The sequence below is a fragment of the Oryctolagus cuniculus genome, chromosome 6 (genome assembly GCF_051225735.1).
Source record: "Oryctolagus cuniculus isolate XC-2025 breed Fujian yellow rabbit chromosome 6, ASM5122573v1, whole genome shotgun sequence".
Classification (NCBI taxonomy): Eukaryota; Metazoa; Chordata; class Mammalia; order Lagomorpha; family Leporidae; genus Oryctolagus; species Oryctolagus cuniculus.
Window position 1 is genome coordinate 38,280,287 of NC_142872.1, and position 21,102 is coordinate 38,301,388.

The 21,102-nt window shown below is 50.8% G+C and overlaps 1 long non-coding RNA gene across 3 annotated transcripts; it reads left to right on the forward strand.

The window, feature by feature from the left end:
• Window positions 1-989: 989 nt before the first annotated feature.
• On the forward strand, window positions 990-20,683 carry LOC138850183 (uncharacterized). 3 transcript variants are annotated; one of them, XR_016236355.1, is made up of 3 exons: window positions 990-1,290; window positions 6,619-6,686; window positions 20,432-20,683. It is a non-coding gene; the product is annotated as an uncharacterized LOC138850183 (long non-coding RNA). The 3 variants fall into 3 exon arrangements; XR_016236354.1 differs by lacking the exon at window positions 20,432-20,683 and adding an exon at window positions 18,066-18,638; XR_011389812.2 differs by lacking the exon at window positions 990-1,290 and having other exon boundaries at window positions 6,478-6,686.
• Window positions 20,684-21,102: the final 419 nt, after the last annotated feature.

Genomic DNA, 21,102 nt, shown 5'->3' on the forward strand with positions numbered 1-21,102 from the left:
AGAAGAAATCCAGTCCCTGGCCTTAGAGGGCCTGCAGTCCAGTCAGGGAGTGAGCCAAGAAGACACTGGCGAAAAGCAAGGCTCCCTGCAACACCCGTGTGAGCCGAGGCCCTGTGTCCTTGGAGGTGAAGGAAGATTGGCTGGAGCCCCATCCTGCCTCGTGTGTGTAGCCCAGTGCCCTCCAAAGGTTTCTGCAAGTTCTCTCTCCTCCCTATGGCCCCAGGCCTTGGGTTCGGCTCTCCCTGGGGGCTGCTGTGAGAGCCCAGGGCAACTGGAACTGTCTTTCCTTGTTTGCTCCCAAACTCTCCCTGGGGACTTGAGTGTGGCCAACTCTGCCAGTGGCCTGGTGAGGTCAACCAAGCAAGCAATGCTAACTTTGGTCCTGGCCAGCACTGCAACACTGCAGGGCTGGAGCACCCGGCCCTGGCCGCCTCCCTGCTGGGCCCTCTCACCCCTTTCCAGGCCCATCACCCAAGGCGCCCCTAGGAACGCCAGTTTCTCTCTGTGTCATTGAAAGTGCTAGATTCTCCATCCCTACTCATATCGACATCCAGCGATTCACTAATGTGGCATGCTAACCCGCATTTGAATTTTATACCATGTGCAGCTATAAGTTATTCCTGAAGATTCAAATACTGTTTGAAAGGGGCCTTCCTCTTAGGATATCACCTTCCACCACCAAGGAAAACAACACAAGACCAAAAAAGCCCTTGGCAATCTCAGTCTGTTGTCTCTCCCACCAACCTCCTTAAGTCAACAAACAATAGGGAGATATTTTTTTTGTCCACGAATAGGAATTATGCCTTACTTAGAAAGCAGAAGTTATGACAGCAACATTGTTTTCTGACCATGCTGTATTTTATGCACTGTCCCATGCATTCATTCAACCAACACGCGCTGCTCCAGGAGTTTGCTGGAAGGCCGATCCTGTTGGACTTGAGCCATCCTGTGTGACATCATGAGAAGGATAGGAAGTGACCCAGAATGTTGTGGCTGGGAGGGGTAGAAGTTACGTGGATGAAGGGCAGGGCAGGTAGAAAGTGGGCGAAAGGATTTACAGGTTCTAGGAGTTAATGACCCTCCGCGATCCTCAGGGACTTAGCCGCGCCGCATGGTTCCAGCCCTGCGCTCAGCACTGCGCTCCCTGCAGGGAAGCACAGGTCGTGGCAGGAGGGGTGCCACCCCAGAGAGGCCTGAGACGCTGACGGGAAGAATGTGTGGGTGATGGCGAGAAGCAGCCCTTCCAGCCGAGGGAACACTGTTTATGGAATTTCTAAGAGAGGGAGCCTGGTAAGGAAACCAGCGGAGCCAGGCACTGTGGGGAGCTGGGAGCTAGTGGCGGGGAGAGCTGGGGGCTGGGTGTGCAGCACGCTGGGCCATGGAGCTTCCCCCACCCCTTCCCTTACCCCTACCCCACTGGAGGCAAGGAAGGGCGCCATACTGAGGGCAGCCACAGGGCCAGGTGTGGGCTGTAGAGAGGCCCACCTGGGTGGGGCATGGAGGGGTGAAGTGAGAAGCGGAGGCAGGGTAGGAGGGGCTCCAATGCCTGGGTGAGGTGGGGGCTGCATTAAAAGAGGCACCTGGTGCTAGGACACGAATGCCAGAGATGGAGCCTGGGCCTCCCCGTGGGAAGGTGGAGACAAGACGATCTGCCCAGGGCAGCCTTTGCAACAGGGCAGTGTGGCTGTGGGGCTGCTGCCCATGGCTGCCAGCTGGATGGAACTGAGTTGCCCAGGGTGGGAGGCACCCCTCAGGTCTGCCCCGCAGGGGGACAGGTGCCCCTGGTGGGTGGTGTCCAGAATGGGCCTGACCTATCATTTACTCAGAGAGTGTTGGCTCCAGCCCTTTCTCAGTCCCCCGCAGCCCCTGTGGGGCAAAGGCTTGGTTGGGCGATGGCCTGTCTTTCACACCTCGCTGGCGCTTGCCAAGCTCCCTTTTTTACAAACAGAGCAGGCCCCAGGCTCTGAGCCTTCGGCAGGCAGCAGCTTTGAGCTGGAATTTGATAACATTTCATTGCATTTATTGTCATGGCTGCCTTCTATTTATGGGCAGTGAAACCAGATTTCCAATTACAGCAGCGATATCAAGTTTTGTTTTTAGACAAAAGCCTCTAAGCTAAGTTGGAAAGGGAAGGCATCTTTAAAAATATGAGGGTACTTCAGAAAGTTCATGGAAATGGATTTCAACAACATGTTTATGTTGGTGCAAAAAATTTGGTATTCAGGCATATTAAGGAATTGTCAATAAATTCATGGAAAATGCATATTTTGAAAAAAAAACTGGACTTTGAAATTTTTGCACCAAAATAAATTTATCTTTGAATTCCATTTTCGATGAACTTTTGAAGATACCCTTGTAAATTAGGTAAGTAATGGTGCAGTTGGTGTGGGATATGAAAAGAAAATCAAGAGGGAAGGGCTTCAGTGACAGATGGTGGGAGACAAAGAACCGCAAACACGGCAATGGGTTTGGAACCCTGACCCTGGACATAAGCGCTTGCGCCCTCCTCTTCCTGTTGTCATGGAGCCCGGTTGACATCCTGGATGGGAAGGGTTCCTGTAACGCCAAGGTAGAAGCCGAGGCAACGGCTCTCAGGACACAAGAGGAGGAGGTCCTCACCCTGATCCTTCCACAGGGTCTCCGGCGTGCCGCTGGGAGTTGGAGATGTGGGTGAAGTTAGTGTCCATTTTATTCTGGGAACTTTGTTGGCTCCTCAGAGAAATTAATCACCCCCAGTGAGCAAATATTCAAGATGAGCTGTCCCAAGGCAGGCGCTGTGGCATAGGAGGCTAAGCTTCCGTCTGCAGTGCCGGCATCCCATATGGGCACTGGTTTGTGTCCTGGCTGCTCCTTTTCTGATCCAGCCCTCTGCTATGGCCTGGGAAAGCAGTATAAGATGGCCCAAGTGCTCAAGCCCCTGCACCCACGTGGGAGACCCAGAAGAAGCTCCTGGCTTCAGATCAGCCCAGCTCTGGGAGTGAATCAGTGGATGGAAGATCTTTTTTTCTCTCTCTCCCTCTCTCTGAGATTCTGCCTCTCAAATAAATCATAAGAAATTCTTAAAAAAAAAAAAAAGTTGTCCCAACACTACTAGGTAGTCTTTGCTCTATTTAAGCGATGGAGTGGGTGTTTGGCCTGGTGTTGGGACAGCTGTGTGTTAGATTGGAGGACCTGGTTTGATGCCTGGCTCCACTCCTAGTCCCAGCCTCTTGCTAATGCAGTGCACACCCTGGGAGCCAGCAGGTGATGACTCAAGTCCTTGGGTCCCTACACCCCATGTAGGAGAACTGGGTTGATTTCCTGGCTCCTGGCTTTGGCCCAGGCCTCTTCCTGACATTATGGGCATCGGGCAGTGAACCAGCAGATGGGAGCACTCACTCACTCTCTCATCTGCCTCCCAAATAAAAATGAGTTAATTAAGAAAAATCAAACACCTCCAGCTGCAGGAAGGGTTTGAGCACCAGGCTGTTCTAGTGTGCATGCACCTGGCTGCTGTGCACCCAGGGCGGGGCACTGCAGGCCTTGGGCAGCAAGGGGAAGCCGCTCTCTGTGACCTGGGGGATTGCCACTGTTGCAAGACAGAGAACTCGGTCATCCCTCTCTAGACAGCTTCCTCTAAAAAACTTCCCATCTTGTCATTGGTAGCTGTGTCCCTGCACGCTCCCCGGGCCCTGGTGACCCGCAGCTTGACTGGCACTGGCATTGCCAGCATGAAACACAGAGTTTCTTTCACAGCCATTTTACAATCACCGTGATTTAACCTGTCTCTTTGTTTACTCAGGTTTTATTTTTTTTTTAAGATTTATTTACTTATTTGAAAAGCAGAGTTATAGAGAGGCAGAGACAGATGCAGAGAGAGAGAGAAAGAGAGAGGTCTTCCATCTGTTGGTTCACTCCCCAGATGGCTGCAACAGCCGGAGCTGTGCCGATCGGAAGCCAAGAGCTTCTTCTAGGTCTCCCATGCGGGTGCAGTGGTCCAAAGACTTGAGCCATCTTCTGCTGCTTCCCCAGGCCACAGCAGAGAGCTGCATCAGAAGTAGAGCAGCGGGGACTCAAATCAGCGCCTCTATGTGATGCCGACCCCACAGGTGGCACTTTCACCTGCTACGCCGGAGTGCCAGCCCCTTACTTGGTTTTTTAAAGATTTATATACTGGGGCCAACGTGTTGTGGCGTAGCGGGTTAGGCTGCCGCCTGCAATGCTGAGATCCGCTATGGGCACCGGTTCATGTCCCGGCTGTTCCACTTCAAATCTAGCTCCCTGCTAAAGACCTGAGAAAAGCAGCAGAACATGGTCCAAGTGCCTGGGCCCCTGCCACCCACGTGGGAGACCTGGATGAAGCTTCTGGCTTTGGCCTAGCCCAGCCCTGACAGTTACGGCCATTTGGGGAGTGAACTAGTGGATGGAAGATCTCACTTTCTCTGTCTCTTCTTCTCTCTTTGTAACTCTGCCTTTCAAATAAATAAATAAATTTTTTGAAAAAAAAATTTACTGATTGATTTGAAAGTCAGAATTGAGAGAGAGGGAGTGACAGCGGGAGAAATTTTCCATCTGTTGGTTCATTTCCCAAGTGGTTGCAACAGCCAGGGCTGATCCAGGCCAAAGCCAGGAGCCAGGAGCTCCATCCAGATCTCCCGCATGGGTGGCAGGAACCCAAGCACCTGAACAATCTCCTGCTGCTTTCCTAGGCCATTATCGGGGAACTGGATTGGAAGCAGAGCAACCAGATTGAAACCAGCCCTCTAGTACAGTATGCCAAGATCATAAGCAAGGCTGAACTTGCTGACCACAACACCAACCCCTGCTTACTTATTTGTCATCAGTAGTTACACGCTAGACAGTGAGATGAATGAAGAGACAGCCCCATGCTCACCTCGTTCCCAATACCTGTGCAGCTCCTAGCACTCAGTAAGTCCATGTTGAATGAGCAAATGAATGAGAAGCCAGATAGATGATTCAATTTGTCTACTCCAACAGGCTCCAGGCAATCCAGGTAGGGCATGACTGAGAAATATGGAACTTGGGGGAGTTAGAAATGGACTTGTTCTTGGGGCCGGTGCTGTGGCGCAGTGGGTTAAAACCATGGCCCGAAGCACCAGCATCCCATATGGGCGCTAGTTCTAGTCCTGGCTGCTCCTCTTCTGATGCAGCTCTCTGCTATGGCCTGGGAACGCTGTACAAGACGGCCCAAGTACTTGGGCCGATGCACCCACGTGGGAAGACCTGAGCTACTGGCCCCTGCCTTCAGATCAGCTCAGCTCTGGCCGTTGTGGCCATCTGGGTAGTGAACCAAGAATGAAAGACCTCTCTCTCTTTCTCTACCTCTCTCTGTAACTGTCTTTCAAATAAATAAATCTTTAAAAAAAAAAGAAAGAAAGAAATGGCCTTGTTCTTGAACCTTGAGACCTAATCATCTATAAAGGGCAATGAAGAAAAGCCTTTTTTATTTATTTATTTATTTGAAAGGCAGAGTTAGACATAGAGAGAAGGAGAGGCAGAGAGAGAGAGAAAGGGGTCTTCCATCTGTGGATTCACTCCCCAATTGGCCGCAACGGGAAGAGGAGCAGCCAGGACTTGAACTGCACCCACATGGGATGCCAGCACTACAGGTGGCTGCTTTACCCGCTACAACACAGTGCTGGCCCCATGAAGATCTTTTGTATGCATAGATTTCAACATTTTTTGCACCAGAATAAATTTACCTTTGAATGCCGTTTTCCATGTTTTGAAGTCCCTCATGTATTTCGAATCCTTTCCTCCTTGCCCCAGAGAAGAGAGTCATGTATGCTTTTGGGTGGTATTTGGAAAAGGCCTCTGACAGGGAGATGGGCACAGCTCACTCCCTGGAGTGCCCCAGGCCACAGTTCCTCTGTCCTTACCTCCCAGACTACTAGTTTCCTTAGCTGGAAACTGAATTTCAGAGAGAAGGGAAGGGCCTATGTGTTTGTGGCTGTGGGAAGTAAATCATGGTGGGGAAAATTAAAATTAAACCATAAATGTAGCTGAATTCTAGAGCTTTCATCCCCTTTGCATATCCCAAAGTTAGGTTCTCTGCACCATTTGTTGAATCTTTTTAAATATAATAATCCTTTACTTTTTTAATATTCATTTTATGAGAGAGAGAGAGAGATAAAGAAAGAAAGGTATCTTCCATCTGCTGGTTTACTCCCCTAATACCCACATTAGCTGGGGACTGAGCCAGGCCAAAGCCAGGAGCTAGGAACTCAGTCTGGGTCTCCCACACGAGTGGCAGGAACCCCACTACCCGAGTCATCACTTGCCACTCCCAGGGCTCACGCTGGCAGGAAGCTGGAATCAGGAGCCGAACCAGGACTCCGGCCCCAGCACTCTGATGTGGGCTGAAAGCAACTCAAGCAGTCTTAGCCGCTCTGCCAAATGCCTGCCTTTCACGTATGGGATTCTAGTAAGACAGCAGCAGCCATTAGTAAGCACCTGCTATGTGCCCATCATTCTACACATATTCTGGGAGTCCCTGCGACAGCTCCCTCAGGTTGGCAGGTACAGCAGTGGCTGGGGTATCCTGCCCCAGGTCACACTGACATCATGTGAGAGAGGCAGGATCTGAGCTCCTAGGCCTGATGGTTTCCCTTCCCCCAGTCTTTCCTGCAGGCCCCAAACGTCCTGGAGAGAAGGTGGCGGGAAAGTGGAATCGGACAGAAAAAAGGGTAAGTGCAGCCTCCTGTGGGTCAGGGAGGCGAAGATGCGGCCCTGGGGGCTCCGGGGAGCTTAGCAAAGGGGCAGGAACCAGCAACTCAGGGCTCCGCGTAAGGGTTTCGCAATAGTTTCTAAACGTCTGTAACTTCTCACTGCTCCTTCCATTATGAAGGCCTTTTACCTACGGGACAAATGGTGCAAGCTGCCCTTCCGTCATATCATTAAGTGACTGTTAGGCTGCTGGGCTGCTGGGCAGGCCAGAGATGCGTTCCGAGGAGGCAGTGGGGAAGCGTGGCAGGCTCCTGCTCCACACCCACGGTGGCTGATGATGAGAACCCCATTGGCCCTGGAGCTCAAAGGCGGCTAAAAGAGGAACGGAAGCCCATAGGCCCCTAGGGCCTACTGGGAGGAAGAGGAGGGCCCTGAGCTGGGGAAGGCCAGTAAGGGAGAGACATTGGCCGTGTCTTGGCAGCTGGCCCGTCACCGGGATGAACTTGGGTTTGGGCTGGGCTGTGTCCTCCCTGGCCCTTCAGTCCTTGAAGCTTCTCCTCTTCCTCCCCCCTCCTCCCTCCGCCTTCTCCACAAGGGCCCACTGCATTCTTGGGGAATCATAGGCTAAAAATAGACAGTTGCCACCACACTCAGGGCTCAGGGGGATTCAGTTCAGCAGCATGGGGGCTGGGCCTGGAGCTTGGGGACAGAAGAGGTGACAGCTCAAGGTCCCAATGGAGCGTGTGGATCGCCTCCCACCCCTAACCTGGCCTTGAGAGGCGGGCCTTCCAGCCGTGAGCTCCATGACCTTCTCCGGCTGGGGCTATTTGGATCCTGAGTAATGTCACTGTGCCTGCCGGAGAGATAGAGTGTGTGGCAAAAAATAGCTTTAGCCCCTTGCGATATTCCTACCCATAACTGGCCATGGCGACTCTTTATCAGTCCAAAGGCACCCTCTCGCTGGACCAAAGGTGCTTTTCTGGGACTGCAGAACCCGTGACTCCTCACCCAGAGAGAATTTAGTGGGGCTCCCGTTACTGACAACATGGCTCCAGCTTTCGGGGTGGGAGGCAGGGGTGGCTCATGTCAACTGGCTGCACAGATCTGTCATCTCTGGGACCTCCCTGGGTCTTAGCTGTCCTCCACTGTCCTGCTCCTGTCACTGGCAAGCACAAGTCCACTCCCAGAACTTACTTGATGAATTCAAGGAATAGCCTGCCAACTGAGTCACTGCCTAGATTTTGTCTATAGGAATCTAGGGGCTGGGAGACCCTCCCTGGCCCTGTGTGGGCTCCATATTTGGCCATGGGAAGACTGCACCTCTAAGGACAGGAACGCTGGCATGTCCAATTATATTAGGAACAATAGCAGTAGCAGCAACACTAGCTACCGGACATGGAGCACACAGTTAATCCTCACAACAACCCCGGCTATAACCTTGGACTCATTTTACAGGTGGGAAAAATGAGACACGGGAAGTAAATGGTTGCCTATTTGTTTCCACACAGTGAGTGATGCAACCCAGGTATGATGGTTCCTTCTGAGCCCCACAAAGGATTCTGTTGCATACAAAGAACCCCAAGAGAAAGGGGAAGGGCAACTCTAAGGCCGGTGGCAAAAGTCCCCAAGTATTTCCCTGGAAGAGCTGTCATTGTACCCTGTGTTCTCAGTATCTGCTGGTACCCACGGCACACTTGAGCCACCCTGGTCTCTTAGACCCTTTGCCTTGAATTCCATCTGCTCTGAACTTGGCCAACTTTCCCCTCTCCTGCAGGTCTCAGGTCAATATCTCTGTCCTCAGGGAAGTCTGGACTGGCCAGGATCAGTCTCCCTACACCGTGTGTTTCTATTTTATGGATGTTATGAAATATGTTTTGGGGTTAGGATCTGTCTCGCCAACTGGGATGTTAGCAGAACTGTGCATATCCTGTTCAGAAGGCACCAGTACTCCTGCAGGTTATCCCAGCACCTGGTACACTGTAGGTGCTTAGTAAGTACGTTTGAGTGAAGGAAGGAAGGAACGTGCCCATGAATGAGTCGTTGAGCTTGGAATGATTTGACTAGTGACTGCAAATGGATGTGGCCAATGAGAAGTGGCAGCTGGGGCTTAGAGGAGGCGGGGCTGTGGGAGGGGCTGTACTGAGAGACGGAGCATTGTTGGGGAGGGGTGAACGGGCACGGGAAGGGCCTGGATGACCTGTAAAGAACTGGATAACCCCAAGACTCTGTCCAACCCCGAAAAGCTGTGACTTGATGTGAGGGTGAGCTAGTGTCCCAGATGCCAGTCTTTCAAGGCTGGGCTCCCTGATGGGTCAGTGAGAGCAAATGCGGCAATGTGAATCCGAATCTTGAGAGGACACAGCTGTGTCAGACGCATTGGGAGGTCCCGAGGCACGCGTCTCTGAAGCGGCTGATGTGGGAGGGTGGGATGCCTAGGGCTCCTCCCATCCTTCCCGACAAAAGAGCACTTTCGTATATTTGCAGACTTTTTTTTAAGATTTATTTTATTTATTTGAAAGGCACAGTTAGAGAGGGGGAGAGAAATCTTCCATCTGCTGGTTCACTCCTCCGACTCCAAAATGGCCACAACAGCTAAGGTTGGGCCAGGCGGAAACCAGGAGCCTGGAACTCCATCAGGGTCTCCCTCGTGGGTGTGGGGGCCAAGGCTTTGGGCCATCTTCTACTGCTTTCCCAGGTACATCAGCAGGGGGCTGGATCAGCCCCACCCTCTGTGCCACAGTACCAGCCGCTTATCTTTATATGGAGAGTAACAAAGCCAGATTATTAAGAATGTCTTCAAATATTTAGTGGGTGGAAATGCCTCCTCTTTTTAAAATTTTTTATTTACTTGAAAGGCATTTATATCATATATATATTATTAATATATATATATATACACACATATATATTAGTTTCCCTAATAGTGACTCCTGTCAGGTGTCCTCCTCCTGTGTTTCTCTATCTTCAGTGGGTCCTGTGGGGTGAACTGATTAAATCTTTGGGCCATTTTTTCTTTCTTTCTTTCTTTCTTTTTTTCCTTAAGATTTATTATTTGAAAGGCAGAGTTGGGGTATTTCTTATTGGGTTATTTTATTCTCTTACCGTGGAGCTTTGAGGGTTCTTTTTGCATTCTGTGTACAAACCTTCTGGGAGATACATGATTTGCAAATACGTTCTCCTGATCATTTCACTCGTAAGGATGTCTGTCATCACATGAATGCGTCTCATTTTTTATATAAAGATTTATTTATTTGAGAGGCACAGTTACAGAGAGACAGAGAGATCTTCTATCCTCTGGTTCACTCCTCAATTGGCCACAATGGCCAGAGCTGAGCCAATCCAAAGCCAAGAGCCAGGAAGTTTTTCTAGGTCTCCCACGTGGGTGCAGGGGCCCAAGCACTTGGGCCATCTTCCATTACTTTTCCAGGCACATTAGCAGGGAGCAGGATTGGAAGTGGAGCAGCTGGGACTTGAACTTGTGTACAAATGTGATGCCAGTGCTGCAGGTGGAGGCTTAACCTACTACACCATAGCACCGACCCCACACTTCTGATTTTGAAGAAGAAAATTGTCATCCATTTCTTTCTTGATAGAGCGTTCTGTTTGCACCATCTTAGGAAAACTTTGTCCCTGATATTATCAATTTTTGATCACTTTGTTTAGGCCAGCTCATAAAGATCATTTATTCTTCCATTACATTCCCACAGCTTCATCTTAGAGATGAGAACCCTGGGGCGCAGCAGCTGCAGTAATTTGCCCAAAACTCACCAGCGTTCTAGGGCAGAGCTGGGGTCCTACACCAGCCAGGAGTTTGGGGCCCGGCCGAGACACTGCCCATGGAATGCTCCTTGGAAAGCCGTTAGGATGAGAAAAGCTCTGCAGCACCAACTTCCTTTCATTCAATGTCTGCTTAAGTGTCACCCGCTTGGGGAGCGCTCTGTCTACTCCATCCAAAGCCGGCCCTCTCCCCACCGCCTGCTGCCTGCCCCCTCTCTTCTCTTAATGGAGAATACACTTCCCATCATGCATTCTGTCTTCTGAACTTTGTTTTCTTTTAGGGCTCGTCTTCCTCTACATGACTTCATTCGGCCCCAGGAGCTTAGCAAAGTGAGAGCGAGGCCCTTATCTTTCCTGCTGTTTATCTGCAGCTTCTGGCCTAGCGCCTGGCACAGAGTGACCGTGTAGCCCACACTCATGAGCGAATGTGCGTGGATGGATGAGTTGTCTCACTGGGGTAACAGGCTTCTTAGATGAGAAGCAGCTGCCTTGGTACCAGTCAGCTTCTGTCTGCAAGCAATGGAGAGACATCTTCCTTAGGAATGCGTTTGTTTGGGTGCACACACTTGACACAGAGCATTTGTGCATAAGGAATAAAATATGTGCATATATGCTAAGCTGTGCATAGACCACCTCTGAAGGACACTCCAGGAGCTGGAGTATTGATTGCCTCCCAGAACGAGGCTAGGAGAGTAGCCAGGATACTAGGGGAGGCGTGGCGCTCATTTTTACTACATACCCTTTTGTTCGTTTTGGAGTTTTGTACTATAAACATGTATTACACCTTCAGTGCATATATTTGTTTTTAAAATAACAATGCTGGAGCCGGCGTTGTGGCATAGTGGGCTAAGCCTCCACCTGTGGCACCAGCATCCCATATGGGTGCCAGTTCGAGTCCTGGCTGTTCCACTTCCAATGTAGCTCTCTGCTATGGCCTGGGAAAGCAGAAGAAGATGGCCCAAGTGCCTGAACTCCTGCACCCACATGGAGAACTCTTCCATCACTGGTTCACTCCCCAGATGGCCACAACAGCGGGACCTGAGCCAATCTGAAGCCAGGAGCTTCCTCCGGATCTCCCGTGAGAGTGCAGGAGCCCAAGGACTTGGGTCATCTTCTTCTGCTTTCCCATATGGGCGTCAGTTCGAGTTCTGGCTGCTCCACTTCCAATCCAGCTCTTTGCTATGGCCTGGGAAAGCAGTAGAAGATGGCCCAAGTCCTTGGGCCCCTGCACCCACATGGGAGACCCAGAAAAGCTCCTGGCTCCTGGCTTCAGATTGGTTCATGTCCCACTGTTGCGGACATTTGGGGAGTGAACCAGCGATGGAAGAGTTCTCCCTCTCTGCCTCTGCCTTTCAAATAAGTACATGAATAAATCTTTAAAAAATAAAATAATGATGCTAAAAGGTTTCGTCCCCAGTAAGCCAAGAAGTTCATCAGGGGAAGTTGTTCAGGAGACGATTAACAGCCTTTCTCCAGCCAGCAACTTGTTTGTAGGAACTCAAGTGAGATAAGTGTTAGTGCAGAAAAGATTTTACAAGACTAGGTGGACAGGCAATATATATATATATATATATATATATATCTCCAAATATGTATATTCAAACTTGTGATATAATATATGCTTATTACAATATTAAACTTGAAAGTGCATCTGAAGCAAAACTAGCATCCTCCAGTCCAAGCCCTCTGACACACCGTCATCAGAAATTGGATTTCCCCACTTCTTTCTTTGCGTCCTCCTTCTTTCATGCGTGCTCCGAGGGAATTGCCTAAGTGTATTTTGGTGGCTTGGTTTCTAGCAGAATGGTGTCCAGGCACCAGTAGGACTCCTTCACCTCCTTTCTTCATTCCGTACACCTTGGAGACAGCTTGAGTGAGCACGCATGGCGCTTCCTCGTGTGTTCTAATGGCTATGCACTCACTCGGCCACTGTGTTGGTGTGCACGGGATGTTTCTAGGTTGTCGACAGTATAGACATCACACTGCATAGTCTTCTTGTAGCTACCTATCTATCAGCCTACTTGTATGTATTATTGCCTTCATCTCTGAAAATTGTCACATTTTGGGAAATTTTCCTAAAAGATTGTAATTTTTTCAGCCCCACAACAGCTATGATGGCATCGGTTTTCTTAGGCTGTCATCAGCTATAAATGTGATCCATAGTTTTCATTTTTGCCAACATTAGGAGACATAGGAGAGCTCTCTATTTAATTTTCATTTCTGTACTTCCACATATATTTGTGGCTCGTTTTCATTTCCTCTTGTGTCAACTGTTGCCATTCTTTGCCCATTTGTCCTCTGGACCATTTATATGTTTGCCAGTTAGCTTGCAGATGCGTGTTCACGCCAGGGATAGTGAGCCTTTGTCACAGGAAGCTCAAATGTTTTCTCCCACACTCTCATTTATCTGTTGACCTTGTTTGTGGCATACAGAAGTTTAAAATTTGTATGTGATCAGATTTCTGTTTTCTCTCTTTAAAGCTATTAATGGATGTTTGTGTAACCCAATGGTTTCATACTGAGTTCCTAACCTTAGGGCTTCATGGGGCCGAATGGCTGTGGGTGGGGGCGGGGAGTGGGGCTGCTGGCTGTTAGGACCACTGCTCCTTCCTCGGCCGCCACCAACACCTTGGAGCTAGAATTTTTGGGTAAGGCATTTAATCTCCCAGGGCCTTGGTTTCTCCATCTATGAGACGGAGATTTAGAGCAGTGCCCATCCCTAGGATCGAGGCATAAGTGAGCTTATACAAAAGGAAGGTACCACTTAGTCAGCACTCAGCACGCACCCAGCACTGTGCAGATGGTGTACACCCGTGCTCATCTATCCGTGGTCCCTACAACCACCCTCCACCTGGAAGTCCATAGGAAAGCACCTGTTATACGGAAGAGGAGACTGGGGCCCAGAGAGCTTAGGTAACCTCCATGGAGCACAGGGTGGTAAGTGACAGAGCCAAGCTGTACATGCTGGTCTCTGTGTGACTTTGGGAGCTTGCTCTTCTCTTGTTTGTTTTCTTGACCACACTGGTATTTATTGAGAACTTAGTATATTTTCAGTGCTAGGTGATCAGGTCTTCCTATTTTCTCCCACGGATGTTTGTGTAATGTGGTGTTTTCTGTGCTGTGTTTCTAAACTTAGGGCTCTGTGGGGATGAATGGATTTCTGGGGGTGGGGTGTGGGCGGTCCCGATACGGAATAGTCCCAGTCTCTTGATCCTTACAGGCTATGGGGCAGGGCAGTGATCGATAATCAGATGATTCAAATTGCGACTAAGTGCAGCTCGTGCACTGTGCAGTGAGACGCAGTAATGTGAGTGCTATTTCAGAGCAGCCTTTCTGAGAAAACCTATTTGACCTGACGTAAAGGATGAGCAAGCCGGCCGGCGGGAGGCTGCGGCCTGTCGAGTGGGTGGGCTCTTTGGCTGAGAAAGAACTGAGCAGCTCCAAGAGTGGGAAGAAGGCTGAGCAGACTGTGCGAGGGCAGGGTTCAAGATGGTAGGGAGGAGCTCAGTGGACACTGGGACGTGCAAGGCCTTTTTCGGCCAAGATCAAAGCCTGGACTTCATTCTGAATGCAGTGGGAAGCCAGGGAGGCCTGAAGGAGGGGAATTCTGCAGTCTGATTGTGCTTTAAAAAATATCACTCCAAAAACATAAGCATTCCTTACAATGAAGCAACCCTACTCCCTGTAGCCACTCAACAGAAATGCATACTTCCATGGACCAAAGACAAAAATATTGACAACTTTCCTCTCTGTAACAGCCGCAATCTATAGACCACTCAAATGCCTCTCAGTACTTAACTAAATAAATCATGATATATTCACACAAGGGAATACTATACAGCAACAAAAACAAGGAGTATGGGCAGCTTTCCCAAACACGATGAGGAGTACGTTGAAGTAAGCACAAGACGCCTTCACAGGGAATTCAAACCAGTTGGTGATGTTACAGGTCAGACAGATGAGGGGTGACGGAGAGGGCATGGGGTGGGCACCAGGATGTTGGTGGTGTCGTGCCTCTTGATTTGGGTACTACGGGTGTGCTAAGTTGAGGCAGACTCATCAGCCAAGCTCACTTGATGTGTGCATGGATTTCTCTGTGTGTTCTGCTCTGACCAGTGTGTGAGCATTGAACTGGAAGGGGGCAGGTGCAAGCTGGGAGAGACGAGGGAGGGGCTAGTGTAGGACCCATGTGAGTGACGGTGGGCCAGAAGGGTGGTGGTGGTGCCTGGGGACCCATGTGGGAGAAGAGTGCTCAGCACAGTGATGGCGAGGGCGTAAGTGCTGTCTGCCCCGTGTCTGGCACGAGAACCTGGGTGGCAGGAGGTGTCAGAACGGAGATAAAGAAGATAAGGGCGGAGCAGCTGTGAGGAGGACAGCAGAATCCAGGACCTTAGTTTTGGACTTGTCACATCTGAGAGGTTTCCAAAAGGTGACATCATAGGAACAGATGGATGTAGTGGTGGACAGTAAGATCTTATTTGAAAAAAAAAAAAAAAAAAAAAACAAAACAGACATGCTGCTTAAAAGAGAAATGAAGTTTGAAAGTCCCCATTCTAGCCACCCTCCCCCCTTTTTCCGAAGCACTTTTAGTCCCATTATCTAGTTCCAGTTCATTTCATGGAAAAGATACTTGTCCGTATGGGAGGCAGGTGTGGGTAGGGTATAGTACTATTTCATCTTTATGCAGAAATTAGAGAAATATTTGTATGCACACTGCTACTTGAGCATGCTACATTTGTCTATTAAAAGACAGCAGGCCCCAGGTGAGGGGCAACCCACAGAAGGCATCAGCCGTGCTGAGTCTGGTTGAGGCTCTGGGGGTCTGGTCCTTCATTCAGTGGGGCTGAGCCACAAGGTCTGAGACTCTCATGTAGTGGGCGGAGAAACTGTCATACAGCCTTGGCCCTCCACAGGCCACAAGTGGCAGGCGTGGACTCCATTCCTTGTGATTTAGTCTCTATCTCCTCCTCCTGATGAAAAAATCACAGATCACACCTGTCCCCAACTCTACTCCTCCAAGGCACCCCGTTGCCTTCCACAAATAGCCTGTAGCATGGGCCACTAGGTGTGGCCATGAGCTGTCTTGTCCACCTCTGCAACTTTATGTTGCACTCTTTTAAAAAACAATGTTTATTGTATTTCTTTGAAAAGCAGAGCAACAGAAAGGGAGAGAGAGGGGGAGATTTTCCATCCGCTGGTTCATTCCCAAAATGCCTACAACAGCCAGGACTGGACAACCCAAAGCTGAGAGCCAGGAATTCTAGCCAGGTCTCCACATGGCTGGCAGGGACCCAAGTACTTGGATCATCATCTGCTGCCTCCCAGGCACAGTAGCAGGAAGCTGGTTCAGAAGCCAGGTAGCCAGGACTTAAACTGGCACTCTGATATGGGATGTAGGTATCACAAGCAGTGGCTTAACTGGTTGCACCATCACACCCAGCCCACCTGGTCTGTTCTTGTCCCTGGATTCTGTATGTTCAAGCCGTGCAGAATGTTGTCTCTGACCGTTAAGTGCTCTCCTTTCTTATTTTCAGGCCTTTTCATGGGCTTTTCTCTGGCTGGGATACTTGCACACTCTCCCCTGGACTTAGGTACATCCTCCAAGTATCAGCTGGAACTACACTTTTAGGAAGTTTTCACATCCCCTGAACAAGATGAGCCCTGCCCTGTTGGCCCCAGGCACTCAGCCCTGGCCTTGCGGTGACCCTCACTCCTCGTTCAGCATCCGCATTTGCTGCCAGACTCTGAGCCCCAGGGAGGTGGGGCTGTGTCTGTCTTGTCCCCCACTGTCACCCAGCACTGAGCACAGTGCTTGGAACAGGGAGCATGGGCCAGCTTGTCCTTCACCCCCCAGCCTGAGGACTGTCCTCCACCCCCTGGATTCAGGTGCCAACTGTGTCCTCACAGCCACGTCCTTCTCTTGTCCTCTGGGCCAAACTCTTGGGACCCAGCCAGTGGCCCTGCAGCTGGGTACTCCTTTGTCCACACTCAGGGCGCAGCTAGACCTGGTATCCAGTGTATACTCTGGAGCTTGTCTCTGTGTTTACAAAATCCCCTGAAAACTCCTGACCACGACTGACCCCACACCTACTTTCTTCAGCGGAATCCTTGGGCACAGTTCATAGGTAGATTGGTGCCAAACCTTGAACCTCCTCTCAAAGGACCAATGAAGGTCAAAGTCACTGGGGCCAACTCAGACTGAAGCAATGTAATTCCATGAAGGTGTCCAGTGACTGTGTGGGCAGTGACACTGAGAGAGGAAACAGTCACAGGCCACCAAGGCCGTCATAGGCTGTGTCACAAAACCTTGCAAATATGAATGCCATCTACTGTAGTCATTCCTTCCTTAGGAATTCATTCTGATAAAATACAGCATGGCCCACAGTGGGAACGAAATGGAAATAATAGAGTTCTGCAGTGACAGGGGATTGGATAAAAATGGAAACCCAAACGGTATCCTGCCAGCATTGAAAGTGACACTGTGCACGTGCGTGTACCAGGTCGTGGCGCTACATTCAGGATGCATTGTGTGTGTGGCTGGACCTGTCCCCAGACAAGTGACAGAAATTCATCTCACAGGGGAAAGAGCACAAGGGGACCAAGTGTTGGCTGTGGAATCTTAAGGGCCAGTTGAGCAGCCGTGCTCAGGAAGGCCACGGTGCGTCCAGACCTAAGGAGCGTGGGACTCGGGACTCGGACAGCTCTAGGACTTCCTCTGCATCTGCTGCTCTGCCTCTTCCGGAGGCAGCCTCACTGTCTCAGTGCAGACTGGATGCTGGGGAACAAGGTTTGGGACAGAGTCTGCTTGAAGCTGTCTTTGATCGCATAACCAGAAATCTTCAGCAGGCTGTACTGGCCTGCATCCCACATTGGAGTACTTTGTTCTTATCATTTTATTTGAAAGTCAGAGTTAAGAGAGGGAGAGATGGAGACAGAGAGATCTTCCATCTCCTAGTTCACTGCCTAGATGGCCTCAGCAGCCAGGCCTGGGCCAGGCCAAAGCCAGGGGCCAGGAGCTTCCTCCCAGTCTCCCACATGGGTGCCAGGGGCCACCTTCTTGCTGCTTTTCTGAGCATTAGCAGGGAGCTGGATCAAAAGCGAAGCAGCCAGGTCATGAACTGGTGCTCCTATGGGATGCGGGCATCGCAGGCAGCGGCTATACCTACTGCCTTCCAGCACTGGCCACTGGTCTACTCGGTTTTGATAACCAGCTCCAGGTTCCAATTCCAGCTTCCTGCAAATGCACACCCTGGGAGGCAGCAGGTGATGGCTCAAAGACCTGGGCCCCTGCCACCCACATGGGGGGCCTGGATGGAGTTCCAGACTCCTGACTGCAGCCTGGCCTGGCACCAGCTGTTGCTGGCATCTTGAGAATGAGCCAGTGAATGGGGGCTCACTCACTTTCTCTCGCTCTCTCTCCTTTTCAAATAAGTCAGAATAACTTTTAAGTTGGCCATCTTTTAAAAAGGTTGTTTCCCTACAGCTGTGCTGTGTTCTTTATGATGAACACTGAGTGTTACTGAGATGGAAAGATTTTAAGAGAAATGCTATATTGATGCCATGAATCTGTGGCGCATGCACTCAGGCAACTGTCCTCGTGTTTTTCTCTCTCCCTGCGTCAGCCCAGGCCGAATGCTGTGAACTGCACCTTTCCCATGTCTCCAGACATCCACCCGTCCCACAAATGGGTATTTACAGGGGCCCAGTAAGTGCCAGGAGGCCACATGTGCTGGACATCCGGTGACCACTGAGGGCCAGAACCTGTGCTCCAGTAATTGCCAGTCTGATGGAAGAGACAGAGGAGTGCACCACCAGTTACATTGTAAGCTCCAGATGGAGGTGTGAGCTATGTGCTAGCAACACATGGACCAAAGGACGACTGGCTCTGTTTAGAGAGGGCTGGCAAGGCGGCTTTGAGGCACTGGGCTTTGAACGGGGCTGTGAAGGTAGTGCACGTGGAGGAGGACTCATCAGGTGGTGGAGGCTGCACATGCAAAGGCCCAGGGGCTCAGGGGTGGCAGCCAGTGTGAGGGAGCAGACAGCGAATTCCACTCACCACGCACTCAGTGCGCAGCTGGTGGACGCCGGGCTTGTTGGAGGCGGGCTCGCTGATGAGACAGGAACTGCATTTGGGAGTAGATCCAAAGGGCCTTGAATGCTACTCTCTTTTGTAATAAAACACAATTGAGATTCAAGTGTGGATTTGTCACTTCTCCTGTAGGGGGACAAATGTCTTCCTCCTCCTTGGGCTCTCTTGTGTAGCTTCAGTTCCTGCAGCTCCATTTTTGGGGGAGAAGCAGGATGGAGTGTGCGTGTGTGTGTGTGTGTGTGTGTGTGAGGTGTCCCAACACGCTGCCTCCTGAGTTCGTATTCCACCCAGGTTCCAGGGACAATGGCGAACAGCACACTTGGGGATCCTCACGGGGGCTGCAGAGGCAGAGTTGTGCTGGGGGGTGGGGTCCTAGCTGGGCTGTGCAGTGGGGGCCTGGAGCTGCTGCCGCGGGCACTGCTGTCGTGGACCCTCCTAGCTCTGGGTCTCTGAAGGGACTCCCAGGAAGGGGGATCACTGCTCAGAAGTGTCTTTCAGGCACTAAGCCGAATGAATGACCTTGGCCTGAATCGCCAAGGGTTATGCGAGATTAGGTAGCCACTTAGTCAGAAATAGCTCTCGTGCTGACTGCAGCCCACAGCACAGCATCCCAGCAAAGGGGGCACAGAGCAGCCAGGGCTGAGCACACCTGGGAAGCTCCCTTCCTGGCCCTCACCTCCGGGAAGAGGCCTCAGAGTGCCGGTGGGGACCGAGAGCAGCCGACAGGCGATCACCCATAGGAAATGTGGCTGTTTCGCTTAAACGCGGAAACCGAGGGGTCATGGATGTGGAAATGCAGTGCAAAGAGTAGAGTGAAAGCAGTAAGGGGGCGCCACAGAGAACAGGAGCACCGACCCAGGAGTCTTCAGATCTGTGGATCTGCCCTCACCGCGGGCTCTCCAAAGCGAGTCATGTTTACTCACGGATGCAGCGGATGGATCCTCGCTGAGCAGCTACTGCGTGCCAGACTGTGCTAGCTCTGGAGACGCGTGAGGCAGGCACGGGTGCTGCTCCTGCACTCCTGGGTCTGAGCTTGGAAGCTGCCTGCTCTCCCGTCCTAATGGTAACTTGCAGGTTCTGATAACTTCCTGGTGCCTGACAATTTCACAGGGCATCAGGCCCACACGGTGGACGAGCCATAGTCCCCGGCCGCCTTGCAGTGGCCGTCCAGATGGAGAAAAAGACAAGGAACGGCCAGAAAATATCCTAGGCAAAATTGCTGGTGCAACGAAAATCCCCTTGAAGTGTTGCTAAGGAGCTCACAGGGCTAAGACAGGGACTGAGCTGCTGGCGGGGTGGTTCCTGTCTTGTCCAGTTCCTGTCCAGGGTGAAAGCCTGTTGGAGTCTCTGTTTTCTGTCCCTGGGAGAAGCGACCTGGGGCCTGTGTGAGGAGCGAGTGCCTCATCCCCTGCTCTTCAGAGTAGGTCCTGCTCTGATATTTTTGGCGGAAAATTCGACAGCATTCATCAAAACTTCAAGAGTATGCCTCTCCTTTGACCTAATAAAAGCACTTCTGGGAATTAATCCAATGGAAATGATGGGAGAGATGCGCAAAGATGTACATTATGAAAAGCTCACTGCATCCTTCTTAATGATAGCCACAAACCTGACATAAGCAGATCGCCAGTCATAAGGGATTGTTGAGAGGCATTGCAGTGTCTCCATAGAGTCATGGAGGGACTTTCACCCCCACTGTCACTAGCAGGGAGATTCCTCCATACTATTTGGGTTTTTGTTTAAGTTCTTTTTAAAAATTGTGTGCCAAAGTACCAAAAGCAACAAATTTTTATGTATAAATTTGAGTCTGGCGCTGTGGTGTAGCAGGTGAAGCCCCCATCTGCAGTTTCGGCATCCCATGTGGGTGCAGGTTCTAGCCCGGCTGTTCTGTTTCTGATCCAGCTCCCTGCTAGTGGCCTGGGAAAGCAGTAGAAGATGGCCCAAGTCCTTGGGCCCCTGCACACGCGAGGGAGACCTGGAGGAAGCTTCTGGCTCCTGGCTTCGGATTGGCACAGGTCCGGCTGTTGCGGCCATCTGGGGAGCGAATCAATGGATGGAAGACTCTCTCTCTCTCTCTCTCTCTCTCTCTCTCTGCTCTCTGTATCTCTGCCTTTCAAATAAATAAATAATTCTTTTAAAAAATTTACATACATATATACCTCTAATTTTACTCATTCTTTAAAAAGTTGTTTTTGGGGCTGGCGCTGCAGCTCAACAGGCTAATCCTCCGCCTTGCGGTGCTGGCACACTGGGTTCTAGTCCCGGTCAGGGCGCCGGATTCTGTCCCGGTTGCCCCTCTTCCAGGCCAGCTCTCTGCTGTGGCCAGGGAGTGCAGTGGAGGATGGCCCAAGTGCTTGGGCCCTGCACCTGCATGGGAGACCAGGAGAAGCACGGTGCCTCGGCTGCAGTGTGCAGGCCTCAGTGGCCATTGAGGGGTGAACCAACGGAGAAGGAAGACCTTTCTCTCTGTCTCTCTCTCTCACTGTCCACTCTGCCTGTAAAAACAAACAAACAAACAAAACAACCTTATGATCAAGGGAAAGAAGTGAGACACAAAAGACTGCATGATATAT